The sequence below is a fragment of the Cucurbita maxima genome, unplaced genomic scaffold (assembly GCF_002738345.1).
Source record: "Cucurbita maxima cultivar Rimu unplaced genomic scaffold, Cmax_1.0 Cma_Scf00086, whole genome shotgun sequence".
NCBI classification, from domain to species: Eukaryota; Viridiplantae; Streptophyta; class Magnoliopsida; order Cucurbitales; family Cucurbitaceae; genus Cucurbita; species Cucurbita maxima.
In genome coordinates, this window is record NW_019272102.1 from 259,067 (window position 1) to 274,109 (window position 15,043).

The 15,043-nt window shown below is 35.1% G+C and overlaps 1 long non-coding RNA gene across 1 annotated transcript in view; it reads right to left on the reverse strand.

Annotated features, from left to right (window-relative positions):
• The window catches only part of LOC111472780, a 9,075-nt gene extending 6,606 nt beyond the window's left edge, over positions 1-2,469 (reverse strand). Inside the window, exons 1-2 of the long non-coding RNA XR_002715487.1 lie at positions 2,459-2,469; positions 1,278-1,281 (exon numbers count right to left, since the gene is read on the reverse strand). This is a non-coding gene — a long non-coding RNA (uncharacterized LOC111472780). The remainder of the gene's footprint in view (positions 1-1,277; positions 1,282-2,458) is intronic.
• Between the last annotated feature and the right edge of the window lie 12,574 nt (positions 2,470-15,043).

Genomic DNA, 15,043 nt, shown 5'->3' on the forward strand with positions numbered 1-15,043 from the left:
TTATATATTGTTTAGAGATGATATAAAGTTGAAAGTGTATAAAAATATTATCTATTTTTTCAATTTTAGAAATTTATAAGACACAAATTTTATGAAGATGTATGGTCCCATGGGCTTTCGATACAAAAATGAATTTGATCCTTATTAAAAAAAAGCTGAATTTTGTTTCCTTAGGTAACCTTATATATGACGTATTAACTCCCAATTTCTTCATTAAAAGCCCTCAACTTAATCTTCTAAAGCTAAAGAAAGGCTCAATTTTGACGAAAATGGATTGTAAGTAAGACTTTGATCCTTACTCCCAAATTTTAAACGAAAATAATTTTCTTCAATTGGACTTACTAAGTCTTGTTTGAAGGTGTTAATATAACACATGCGGAAGCAATTTGGATCTTAGGCACTTTTAGAACATCAATTATAGTAAATAACTAGCATCTTCATAAGTATTAAAACTTAATGAGTTTGAATACTAACCTTTTCTAGTTTAAATTCCTCTTTCCTCACGAACCGGTTTCGAACCACCACTAGTGTCTTCTCCACTATTCTCCAGCCTTAGAACGGGATTGTGGAATCCGGTGAACGACTTAAACTTGGGAGGAATTTTGTATATATGAAGAGAGTGTTTGTGAGAGGTTATTCTCAAGGTTTTTCACCAACAAGAAGACCTTTCATGTATTATGATCACTCTATTTATAGAGTCATGTTTGCGTGTTCATGCAAATTTGAGATCACCAAATTTTGACACTCAAAATTTCACTCAAATGTTTTGGATTATGTGGCAAACATGCATGCTTGAGTTAACCAAATTTTGACACTTAAAATTCCACTCTAATTTGTGGGTTTTATTTGGCAAGTATGCAAGTTTGGTTTAACCAAATTTTGACACCTCAAAATTTCACTAACATGGATTTTTCCAATTCCAAAGTAATATTAAATTTGAATGATTAAACTATTTAATGAATATTTAATATTAATTCAAATGTCAANTGACTTTCTTCATTTTGATTCAACAATCAATTTGAATTATTAATTTCAAATCAAAGTAATATTAAATGATGAATTAAACTATTTAATTAATATTTAATATTAATTCAACTGACAATCCCAATTAATTTTGACACATATTTGATTAAGGTATTAAATCTTATTTAAATATCTCAGACTCTCTCTTTTTTGTTTAATTCGTAAATAAAACAAAAATGCGGTTAAATATATCGTATATATGTAGAGCATTCTCCCTAATTTGAATTCGAACACTTAGAACTCACTCGTCACACTGTTCTATGGTTTAGTCCGATATGAGCTAGCAGAGGGACCTAATGAACCAATAGATCATGGGCTCCAACGATCCAAGATTTACCGGTTAAGCTCATTAACCTTGTTAACCAACATTCGTTAACTACTAGGACATTCCATTATAGCCTAATAGTTGCACTCTCCTCACTATAGATATATTTTTGTCCATTTGATATAACCATGATTAGTAAGTCGATCCTTCACAGGTTGTTCGTAACTAGAGCTGGGTCAATTTACAGTTTTACCCCTATAGTTACTTCTTGTTTTTTATGTCTCACTAATCCTCTGATGACCAATTGGTTTGTGATCCAACCAGTAAACCGGATCTCTCTCAGGCCAATGAGAGGGTGGGGCCCCTTGTTCAAGACCAGGAGTCAGTACTTAAGAGAACTATCTCTCTTTTATCCCTAAAAGTGGGTAGGAGTGAATTTCATCTTGCACCCCACGTCTCCATCCATTTACCCAGTCTTACCCCTGAAATGGGAGGCCTATTAAATCGGTGAACTTGAGTCACTCTCACCCATGCAAATCTAAGGATAATTCCGAATAAACAGGAGTCCATGGTTAGCTCAGGATTAAGATCGAGTTACCTAGGTCATCAAATGAAAAGAAAATCAGTCTCAATAGTAAACGACATTATAAAGTGAGTGATTTTCTTCATGGTCCGATCTTATGCAATACTCATTGCATAGGACACCCTCACTCACATGTCTTCACATGTACAATTTTAGTGATCACATTGTTTATATCATATACAAAAGTGGGTCGCATCTATAGTGTCTCCAAAATAAGGTACTCAGCCTTAATCTTATACTATAGATCATTTTGACTATATACTTGAACTTGATCAACTCTTATGTCTCTACATAAAGTTCAAGTAATCATACTATAGCCAGAGTGTTCTTAGTTTATTGGATTTAAATTAATGATTGTAAAGTTCACTTTATTCAATAACAATCTTTACTGAATAAACAACAATAATAACTTTATTGAAAATAGAATATGTTTTTGTTTACAAACTATGAGTTTTAGGACATAAAACCCAACATTGTTAACCTTCGTGGTCTTCTACGTAAATATTATTTGGAGGTTTAAAAATCGAACATGATAAATTTCTTGACAAATTTGCATGTAGGCTCGTATTTAATTTTCGAGCTTCAACCATCTTCCTTTAAAGACGGACCAAATTGAGAAGTTGTGTTTGAGGCACCTTCAACACTTTATTTCATCACGAAACTTTTGGATATTCTAATTTAGAAGGTGCAAAAGTAGGTTTGAAGGAAAATGGTTGACTATGGCTCTCAAATTTGGAAGAAATCAGACACTAAGAAACCCAAAATCGCAGAGGCTATAACAACTCACGGTTGAAGGCTCGACTTGGCTCGATTCTTGCTCCAAACGAAAGCTCCTACTTCAGGCTTTATAGAGATAGCTTAAATCGACGTTAAAAAACTTCTAGATTTTCGTAAATTTTATAAAACTGATGCCATACATATTCTCTCTAATTACTGGGCAACTGATCTCCATTTTAAATTTGGTCGTTGGATTCAATGAGTTGTCTCTTCTATAACATACTTAGAAGACCATTTGAATATGTCATGATTCAAAGATTTTATACAAAGTTACAAGGCCATTGGAATATTTCCAGATTTAACCAAGATTTCGGGTGGTAAATGATCAACATACCCCTATAAGAATTATAAAATGTTTTCAAGATTCTAAAAGACCTCAATGGTTAAATAAACTTTTTAAGAAACCCATTTATGACCTTAAGGGTAAGTATGCAAGATTACATAAGGAAATTAGAACGTGTTTAAGGTATGAACTCTAAGAAATTAGGAAGGTTTGAAATAAGGTTGAATGTTGTATCTAAGTTATTCCAACATTAATACCCACACGAGATATGAAGCTTGAATCTACTTGATTTTTTTTAGTGGCCAATACGAACTAAGGCAATTGAATTTTCCTGTTCTACACATTGTGAAAGAAGGAGTTAATCCTCATAAGGCATGTTGGGTAATAGGCTTTCCCACTCAAGGAGTTAATCCTCATAAGGCATGTGGGGTAATAGGCATTCCCACTTTAGGAGTTAATCCTCATAAGGCTTGTGGGGTAATTTGCATTCCTACTCAAGGAGTGAATCCTCATAAGGCATGTGGGAAATAGGCTTCTGTCTTTAAACGAACTAAGGCAATTTAATTTTTCAGTTCTAAGGAGTGAATCCTCATAATTGAATTCTCTACTGCGTCAACGCTGGTTGATAACTTGCCTGAGTTAGTTATTATAATCCCCTTCCTATGGATGTGTAGTATTTTAATATAAAGCATCTAACTGTTCTTGTAATTCGATTAGTGAATCCTCAGAAGCAATGTGGGTAATAGGCTTTGTCTTTGCCTTTGCCTTTGCCTTTCCTACTCAAGGAGTGATTCCTCAGAAGTGATGTGGGTAATTTGCACTGCGTATTATACAGAAATTGGAAAAATTCCCTCCCACTCGAAAAAGTGATTAGCCACCACTCGAAAAAGTCGATTTGCCACCACTCCAAAAAGAGGATACGGTACCTGCTAAAGTATTCTCGATACACCACCACTGCAAATGGGAGTACTTTTTCTATAAACCCCTATCCTAAAGCAAGAATCTGTCATTGCGAAGTCAGCAATGATGTAGAGTAACCCGAAGGTCAAGACGAAGCCTCAGACGTCATGTAGCCGACTCCAACGGATTGGTGTGGTATATCACCCGTTTATCTTCTCATTCTCAGCGATGGTATTGACAGCATAACTCTTCCGGCAAGAATTATAGCGCCTGTTTAATTTGTGTGCAGGTGTCTCAACCATGTGAAGATCCAGTCTCCTCCAGAATATAATAATAGTAAAAGAAACTATGGTTCCAATTACCTTCTTTGGAGAACGGCGTTAATAGAGTCAATGTATCGCTCAAAATCATATGAACGTATTATCTATCGTGGGATGATTTCAGAAGTTAAATATAACTAATGTGCCACTTCCCAGTGAAACTGAACCCCAAGAGAATTGTGATAGTAGGGAAAGAGAAATAGTACTCAAAAGTGTATGATTTATGTAAGGATACGCAAAAGTTTTCACCAACATTTAATTCTCAACGGCGTCTACGGTGGTTGATAACAAGTCGTAGTGTGTTATTCTAATAACCTCCAATGAATGGGTTGTAGTAGAATACAAAGCATCTAAATGGCCTTGTAATTCACATCCAATGAATGTTAAAGAGGATAACGCACCCGTGATTATTATCATGGTCCACCAATCAAGAATGGAGTATTAGGCTATCAACCCACAATCAAAATGAGAATACATTAGTATCCAGATCTAGTCCGCCGAAGTAAAGACAAAGACAGAAGGTACCCAATTTAGGAGCACACTCTAAATTAGGATACATCCTGTCTACGGAGGTACGCCCACTTTGCACCCTAAAAAAAATGAGAATACATCCTGTCTACCTAAGACTTAGACTTAGACTAAAGAAACACCCCGTCTCACAACGTCTGATTGTGTTTAATCTCACGCTTGTAATTCTCATTCTAATGAATGTTAAATACCGAGTATAATTCTAGTTTGTATATGTTTATAGTACTCTACCAGTAAGTTTAGTTTGTAGTTTTTGTTGAAGGAGTAATTAATAGTTGTTGTATATAGCTTTTGTGTAAAATAGTATAGCTCTAAAGTGTGGAGTACTTTTTAGTATAAGGAGTAATTAATAGTTTGAGTAGTCTGATTTGTATAAAATAGTATAGCTCTAAAGGGTAACAGAAAGTGTGGAGTCCCCCAAAAACGTTACCCTTTAGAGCTATACTATTTTATACAAATCATACTACTCAAACTATTAATTACTCCTTATACTAATAAACTTTTACACACACTCACACAAAAAGAAATATTTTTATATAAACATATACATACTCACATAATTAGGCTCGGTCTCTAGTATCATTCAATATAGAACACGGTCACGTCTCAGGGAAGTGGCGCATGAGTTAGATATAACTTATGAAATCATCCCACGATAGATAATACTTTCATATGATTGAGAGCGATACGTTGACTCTATTAACGCCGTTCTTCAGATAAGGTAGTTGGAACCATGCTTTTACGCCCGACTACTCTGATGCTGAAGGAGACTTGATCACACATTACATCCTAGAGACCACGATAATAATACCGGGTGAGTTATCCTCTTTAACATTCATGGGATGCGAATTACAAGGACAGTTAGATGCTTTGTATTCCACTACAACCCTTCCATTAGATGGGGATTAGAATAACACACTCCGGTGAGTTATCAAACAACCTAGACGACGTAGAGAACACTTTAGCTGGTAGCGTATCCTCCTTCTATCCTACTTTTGGAGTGGTGCCTAATCCTCTTTTTGGAGTGGGACCGGATTTCCCAATTTCTGTATAATACGCAGTGCAAATTACCCACATCACTTAAGAGGATTCACTAATCGAATTACAAGGACTGTTAGATGCTTTATATTCAAATACTACACATCCATAGGAAGGGGATTATAATAACTAACTATGGAGAGTTATCAACGTGCGTTGAAGCCGTAGAGAATGAAATGATGGTGAACACTTTGGACATTTTCAGTATAAGAAGCAGTGACAATTACCCACATAACTTCAGAGGATTCACTAATCGAATTACAAGGACAGTTAGCTGCTTTATATTCAACTACTACCCATCCATAGGAAGGGGATTATAATAACTTACTCTGGCGAGTTATCAACCTGCGTAGACGCTGTTGAGAATTCAATTATGAGGATTCACTCCTTGAGTTGGAATTCTTATTACCCCACAAGCCTTATGAGGATTAACTCCTTGAGTGGGAAAGCCTATTACCCAACATGCCTTATGAGGATTAACTCCTTCTTTCACAATGTGTAGAACAGGAAAATTCAATTGCCTTAGTTCTAAAACAACCAATAAATATATAAAATTAATATTAAACGAACTAAGGCAATTGAATTTTCCTGTTCTATGAATGATTTCAGCTCACTCCTACGTGGTTTGAGTGCTGTGATATGGGTTGGATGGCGACTATGGTACCATGTTTGATCTTTCTTGCAGTAATAGGCTCCTCGATCTCACTCAATTTTCCTTCAATGATTGAAGAAAGTGTGTTATATCTCTCCTCCTCAGAGGGAGAAGGCCTATCCTCTTCCTTCTTTTTGCTGTCCATATAGACTCGGATCATGAGTCGAACTATATAATCTCCGTCGTATACTTCAGCATATTTCTGAATATATCGAGATATATGAGCATAGACATCACTTTTTGGAATTAACTTACAATCCATATAAGTGAGGGGTATAGCCTGACAAAGCGTAAATGTGATCTCCTCCCCGAAAGAGCGCTTCATGGTTAAGGAAATTGTGAACTTACCGTAACCTGATAAGGAAGGATAAGCTAACTGGTTTAAGAGATCCATGGTTGTAAGACTAAGTAGCGCAATCTCGTTAACAAGAGGGTATGGCTCATTGAAGTAATATGATGCTATTATTAAACCAGGATGAGGTTCATGGTATGCAGTTCGTTCTATCTTTTGAAATAAGCGATTCAATAACTGTTCAGTAGTAGCATTGATAGTTTTATTTTTGTACGCCATCATTCTTTTTTTATTCATTATCAATAATGGACGCAGAAAGAATTCTTCAATTTATATGAAAATTGATTCCACTTTTCCTCATGTGATTTCCATGATTCATAATCACTATTATTTTCACCGCACACTTTTTTCACATAGTGACTGTAACAAGTGACTATTTTATTTATCTTTTTATCCCAAAGAATCTGGTTATGCTTACTTATATTCTCAGGAATATTTTTAATTAAAAATTCAGTAAGATATTCCTTGGAAATAACATGATTTTCATAATCAAATGAATTTATACATTTAAGATTCTCAATAACATTTATATAGATGAACTTGTTAATGATTGAAAGTGGAGGGCCCAAGCTACGAAAGACTTCGAGATAAGCCATTGGAATAAATCGGCTTTTCTCAACAGTTGTTATAAAGTTGTCGTGGACAGTGTATATAGGAGCATTACAATTCAGCATTTCTTCAACTACTTTCATAGCAATAAAGGCATCCTTCTGATGGATGAAATTGACGAAGGTAGAGATCTCTGTCTTCCAACGATCTCTCTTAGAAGAAGACACTCTGAGAGTAACCCGACGCCTCTTCTTATGAAGTCGGTCATATACCCATATATAAGTTGACTCCATTTTCATATAATCCTGAACACTTGTAAAGTAACTAACATTATATTTAACAGCACTATCCCTAGAAGACGCGACCCAGCCTATAAGACGTATCAACCTGATCAGGCATTCCATTCCTGGATATTTTTCTTTGAAGAACTTAAAGCAGACAGAGGCCACATTGAAGCATTCCTTACTCGTAAGGTGTTGAGAGAAATGTACCATCAGATCGGTTGATGTGCTCATTATAGTTTTTCCATAGATAATTGGCATAAAGATTGATTTAACAATCTTACGAGAGAGGTGTTTGCAAACAACCGAACATAAATTTGGATCAAGTTCTTCTTTCATGAACTCCTTGAGCTCAGCGAGGAAGTACAAATAAACATCTTGGATTTGATTTGGATTATCCAGAGATAGGAAGAGATTTGTTCTCTCAGCCAGGCTCTCATCCAATAAAAAGTAACTCATAATCTGATATGCACTTGATGCAGTGTAGTGGGTAATAGGGACAAAGTCTTTTAAAAACTGAAATTTGTGATTTAGCATTGCATAAATATTGGCTGTAAACTGAAAAGGCCGTTTAGCCAACGTTATGTTTTGAGATATAATTTTATTGTCTTTGTTATTAAAATTGTTGATAAAATCCACTGCTTCAACCATTGAGTTAAAGACTTAAAATGGAAGAATGTTGATAAGCTATTTTCATCTCTTATATAAGAATTACACTTTATCTCCTCCTTCTGATGATTATGATCAGCAAACACAATCAGGCTTCGTGCAAGATCACACTCGTGAAAATGCAAAATACCACAGCGATAAATTCTACCTCTGAAGTCAAGAAAGGCGGGTAGGTAAAGTTTATAGCCATCGTAGGCTCTTGCTAGATTGAGAATTAATCGTTCATAGCGTGAACGCTGGATAGTCTTAATCACTGTATGTAACAAATCGTTAAAGGAAAATTCATTGTATATTACCTCATCCTTCATGTGGAAATCTCTAAGAATGGGGCTAACATCTCTGATATTCATCGTTTCCAGAAATTGTGGCATAAGAAGACCATCGTCAACAAAATAGTCTTCATTTTCCATTAAATGGTTCAACCAATCACTGTTTATTGTAAAGGGCTGGCGCTGCAGCGCATTCATGACTTTACACATAGACTTGTAATCATTCTTATAATAAGAAGAATAACCTATATATATATATAAAAGTGATTTAGGTCACCAGAACTTAATAAGCGGTAACGATCATAAATCTCACCAGTCGGTCCACTTAGGTAACCCCCTGATAGATCTGAGAGATATCTAGGAGATTGATTCGGCGGACACGCACTCATCCAATCAAGAGGTGGGCATATCATAGGAAGGTTGAGCTTGATCGGAAGTAAAGTAACATCAAAATTACAGACAATGAATAGATTGCTTTCATAATAATAGCCACCTTTCGACTTTTTCTTAACACCACTACCAAAGGATTCCATTGTAATAGAACTTACCAATCCCCGCTCCTCCATAAACTCGAGTAAGAAGACACCGAAGGAAAAAGTCTCAGACTTTTCCATTTTATCAGACATGTGAACATTAGAAATGCTCTTTTTAGAAGAGTGAGATTTTAATAACCTAGAATGTGTACGTACAGAAGAGTCGAGTTGATTAATTAAAGAAGCTGCACGAACCATACTTTCATATGTGTTGAAAACAATTCCCAGAACGTGAATAATTAATGCCTCTAGAGTATATTGACCGAACTCTTCAAGCATTTTTATGTCATCATCATCAGCTAATTTCTCAATTATATAATCCTTTGCACTCAATTTATCCTTCTGTATTAAGATTTTAATAAAGTTAGGAACAACATTATATATTGAACTCTCGTCGAACTTCATACTGTCATCTTCTATTTTCTGTTGTAGCTGACGTAATTTAATTTCTGATAAAGGAAACTTCGATTTATATTCTTCCATAAGATTCAATACTGACAGTTTATACAATTGTGATTTTCTCCTCTTAACGTCTTCTCCCCGAAATTTCAATTTATTTTTTTCCTCTAAAGAAGTATAAAAATGATTTAAAAATACGATTAGCTCTTGAGAATTTTTTTGCTTAGAATTCAAAAACGCTAAAATCCATTTATTTTGCATTGTGTTATTTTTTGTTGTTGTTTTTCCTCGTTGTTGGTTTATCCAACACTGGGTATTAGACAAGATGTGTAAAGCATGTGTGATCCTGTCTGGCGAAACAGTACCTCCCTCTAAGAAAGGGTACGATTTCAGGTACATATTGTACTTTGACTTTGACTTTGACTTGTTGTTACTTGTACTCTCAAGGTTAAAAATAGTGTGTACTACTTTAACTTGTACAGAATATGTGTATTATATACCTTTAGGGAACTTTGATTTAAGGAGTAATTAATAGTTGTTGAATGTGTTTATTGTTAAGGAGTAATTAATAGTTGTAAAATGTGTAAAGTTTATTAGTATAAGGAGTAATTAATAGTTTGAGTAGTCTGATTTGTATAAAATAGTAGAGCTCTAAAGGGTAACACTTTTTGGTGGGATATTAGAACGTGTTTAAGGTATGAACTCTAATAAATTAGGAAGGTTTGAAATAAGGTTGAATGTTGTATCTAAGTTATTCCAACATTAATACCCACACGAGATATGAAGCTTGAATCTACTTGATTTTTTTTTAGTGGCCAGGACAACTTGGCAGAGTTAAGGTAGACCCTGCCATAGACACATGAGCTACTAAGTCAGGACTTCACACTCCTCAACATTTGTTTTAGAGAGCAATATCTCTAGTCGTTAAGAGGAAATAATGGGCACACACGACGATATATTGAACATTAAGAGTTGATCCAGATAGTTATTAAAAAGAAAAAAAAAACATGCATACATGTAGAAACAAGGGTTCCCTCAAGCATATGAACCAATAAGGCAAGGTTAAAAGGTTTTCTCGGAGTTCGACATAGTTGTGTGAGTTAGAGTGATGTTGTTGGGCTTACTAATTTCCCATAGCTCAAGTAATTTTTATGAATTAGATATTTAACAAGGTTTCTAAACTTGTTTTATAATAGTGTTCATATCGATTATAGGAGGCTAATCAGAGACAAAAAAGATAACAAGATGAGCCCTTAAGCCAACTTGATACCTCTATGAGCGTTATACCAAACTCTCCGATGTAGAGTCTTGGTTGAACAAAAGTATTTTCCTTAGACATTGAATATTATAGAATATGGTCTGGTGAACCATTTTAAAGGAGGAACAAATTGTAGTTTGTCTAGACTTATTTAGAGATATAAAGTTGTAAGTTTCCTAGCTTTGACAAGGTAGAAGGTTTGTTGAAAAGTTTTGAGTTTAACTCATTCAATACATGCGATCACAACTCGCACTTACAATGAGTTTGTGAGAAGAGATTTCAAAAGTTAAGGAATTTGCTGGCCTTAGTTAATAGTATAAGGATGTACTAGATGATATATGAAGGTAAGTAAGATTTAATGATGTTATGAAGAGATGACTAGTTAGAGTATTAAGACAACTCAAAAAGTAAGTATCCAAATTCATATTTACCAAACGAACATGAGATTATTTTCCTCATCCTTAATGTGAATACCACACTAAATTACTGATACATAGTGAGTGAATCCCAAGTTGGTTAAGTTCTTCAACGTGGTAGGTCACATAGATAGTTGTTAAAGGATATGCCCAAACCGTTGGTTAGTGAATCTGATGGGTACTCAAAGGTTCAACAACTTAGAGATTATGTCATGGAATTCTTTCTAGGTTTACATAAGATAACAAAAGGACACACTACCATTCAAGTAGTGGTGGGCTGTTGCACTCACAAGCTTACACATGTACTTTGGATAAAGCCTCGACCCTATGGGATATACGCAAAACTTTTTCATGTTTTAAAACTACGTTATTTCTTACTTTCTTGTTTTAAATTAAATGTGTAAGTCTATGACTTCATTTGAAAATGTATCATTTCAATGTCCGCATATGTTAATTAAGGCATGCATGTTTGACACCTCTAATTAAGGTAAGAAATTAGGGGTGTTAATGTTGGTATCAGAGCCAGACACTGAGTGGTGTACTGGGGAGAACGAATAACAGTGTATGCATTGATTTTCATTTAGTAGTTGACAAATGCATTTTTAGATCTCACATTGGTTGGAGAGGGAAACAAATCATTATTTATAAGGGTGTAAAAATCTCTCCATAGAAAAAAGCATTTTAAACCCTTGAGCAGAAGCCCCAAAGGAAAAGTCAAAATAGGAGAATATTTACTAGTGGTGGGCTTGGACTGTTACAAATGGTATTAGAGCCAGACATCAGGCGATGTGCTAGCGAGGATGCTTGGGCTTGAAAGGGGTTGGATTGTGAGATCCCACATTGATTGGAGAAAGTAACGAGTACCAACAAGGATACTGAGTCTCGAAAGAGGATGGACTGTGAGATCCCACAACAGTTGGAGAGGGGAACATTCATTATAAGGGAGTGAAAATTTCTCTATGCGTTTTAAAAACGTAAGGTAATCTCGAAAACCCGAAGAAGACAATATCTGCTAGCGATGAGCTTGGGCTATTACAATTTGCAAAGCCACGAGCACGTGTCATCATACAATACACAATTATAACCAAATGATGGTAAGGCCACTTACTTGGTTAGCCTTCGAAGCAGCTACAACCATTTGACGTTAGCTTAATGCTGGCCTCTAAATTTTAATTTTCCCCAAGAAGTCCAACAACCATAAATTAAAATTTTATTATGGAAATTAACTCACCTACTTTTGTATAAAGTAATTTAAACTTACTCATAAGTATATAAACTAACTAAACCTACCGGTACATTAATAATTTAAACTCGATTCTAAAAATTTAACTAGGCAAAAGATAGTCATACTAATTTAAGCTTCTGAAAAGTTGAAAGAAGAAAGTGTCCGAACGTATCAAACCCAAGCCGGATCAGCCAAAATATTAACCTAGAGCCGTCAAAAAATGTATTTTTCGAATGACTTTAAACAGTTCAAGTGGGCTTATAAAATGAAGTGATGGACCTCCCTTTTACCATGGGACAATATCATTAATTCTCTTAAAAACATCTTTTCATGATACGGGGTTACAACACTACGAACTTTAAATATAATGTTTTAAAATGAAGTGATTGGCTAGATTAGGAGCTATTGATCTGCAAGTTGCATAAAACCTTTGGTCCATTAGCTCAGTTTGTTAGAACGTCGCGCTAATTAAGTGCGAAGGTAGCATGTTTGCCACTTGGATGGGTCAATTTAATTAATTCTCAAAGATATCTTTAATGATACGGGGTAAAGCACTACAAACTTTAAAAGATATCAACCTATTATTATGCATAAAATTATGTAACCTAAACTCGATTGACTGGTTTAGGAGCTACTACTCTGCAATGAGTATAAAACTTGTGGCCTATTAGATTAGTTGGTTTGAACGTCGAGTTAATAACATGAAGGTTGGATGGGCTAATTTCATGATGACTTGAAATTAAAGAGTTTTAAGTTTTATTATGCATAAAATTATGTAACCTAAACTCGATTGGCTATATTAGGAGCTACTACAGGTTTGACACTTGCATGGTTAATTTCATTCCTTCTCAATAATGATATATTTAATGATACTAGATTTAAAAGATAATCACTTATAGTTTTAAGTTTATTATGCATAAAATTATGTAAGCCAAACTTGATTGACTGAATGAGGAGCTATCGATCTACAATGTTCATAAAACCTATGGCCTATTAGCTCAGTTTGTTAGAATGTCGGGCTAATAATGTGAAGGTCGTTGGTTTGACACCTGCATGGGCCGATTTCATTTCTTCTTAATAATATCTTTTCATGATACGAGGTTACAACATTACGAACTTTAAAAATAATGACTTAAAGTTTTAAGTTTATCATGCAAAAAATTATGTAACCTAAACTCGATTTATTAAATTATAATGACTTAAAGTTTTAAGTTTATCATGCAAAAAATTATGTAACCTAAACTCGATTTATTAAATTATGAGCTATCAATCTACAATGTGCATAAAACCTATGGCTTATTAGCTAAGTTGGTTAGAGGGATGTGCTAATATCGTGAAGGTTGCAGGTTTGACATCTCCATGTGCTAATTTCATTTATTTTTAATTATATCTTTTCATGATACTAGTTAAAACACTATGAACTTTAAAAGATAATGACTTTTTTAAGTTTATTATGCATAAAGTTATGCAAACGAAACTCGATTGACTGGATTAGGAGCTAACGATCTATAACGTGCATAAAACTTATGCCCAATTAGCTCAGTTGGTTAGATTATTGTGTTAATAACGTGATGGTTGTAGATTCGACAAATTACATAGGCCAAATTTTATTAATTCATAATAATATCTTTTCATGATATGGGGTTACAACACTACGAACTGTAAACCGATAAGACCTGCGAGGTAACCTTTCTCATTCACAATTTTTCTTTAGTCGTTCGATATGTTCTTCTACGAAGAATGAAATTCGAGGATTTCTGAGGGTCCTTTTAGGAACAAGGAGGTAAATGAACTTATTTTGGCCGTTCGATATGTTCTTATACGAAGGATGAAATTTGAGGATTTCTGAGGGTCCTTTTAGGAACAAGGAGGTAAATGAACTTATTTTGGCCGTTCGATATGTTCTTCTATGAATGATGAAATTCGAGGATTTCTGAGGGTCCTTTCGGGAACAAGGAGGTAAATGAACTGACTTTGAAGGCCAGATTCAGTATTGCGACTCTCAGGAGAGAAAAATTTCCGACAAGCCACGTGTCAACTTGTGGGACAGAAAGCGCGTATGATAGCCAGCAAGCCACGTATCAACTTGCGGGAGGAAAAGCATGTCAGACAGCCTGAGGGACACGTATTGACGATGAATGGAATAACGCGTCATGCGTGTTGTAAGGTGACGCGGCTCCACTCGATTTGCAACACGTGGTAGCTCTTCCAACCCATGCCCACATCTAACCCAGTTTGACTAGATAGATGTTTGACCCGATCAGTATGGTGCCAAGCTTCAATGTAGAGAATCTCACTTCCCAACGCACTCCTCCGGTTTTGAACCCACCACTCATCAGTAGCTGACCTCTATCACTCCACACCTTCTTCAATTCTCTTCATAAGCTCACAAATTACCTTCTCATTCTCTTCCTTCTCCTGTTTGAGATAGTAACAACTCTCACTCAGCTCAGCCACTTTCTTTTCTAACCTTTCAATCTCCATTTCTAAAAGCTTTCTTTTCTTTTTTAATCTCTACTTTCTCCTTCAAAAGGCGCTCGTTCAGGAATTTCAACGTCTGCAACTGAGACTTCTCCACAAATTTATTAGCGGCAGATTTTGGTTGTTGCTCTAAATCTCTATTCTCCTTCTGATGATTTGGAAGTTTCTTTGGCTCGTTCGTCGATCGTGTGTTCAATCTAGATTCCTTCTTCGATTTTTTTGTCTCTAATATCGTGATTTTG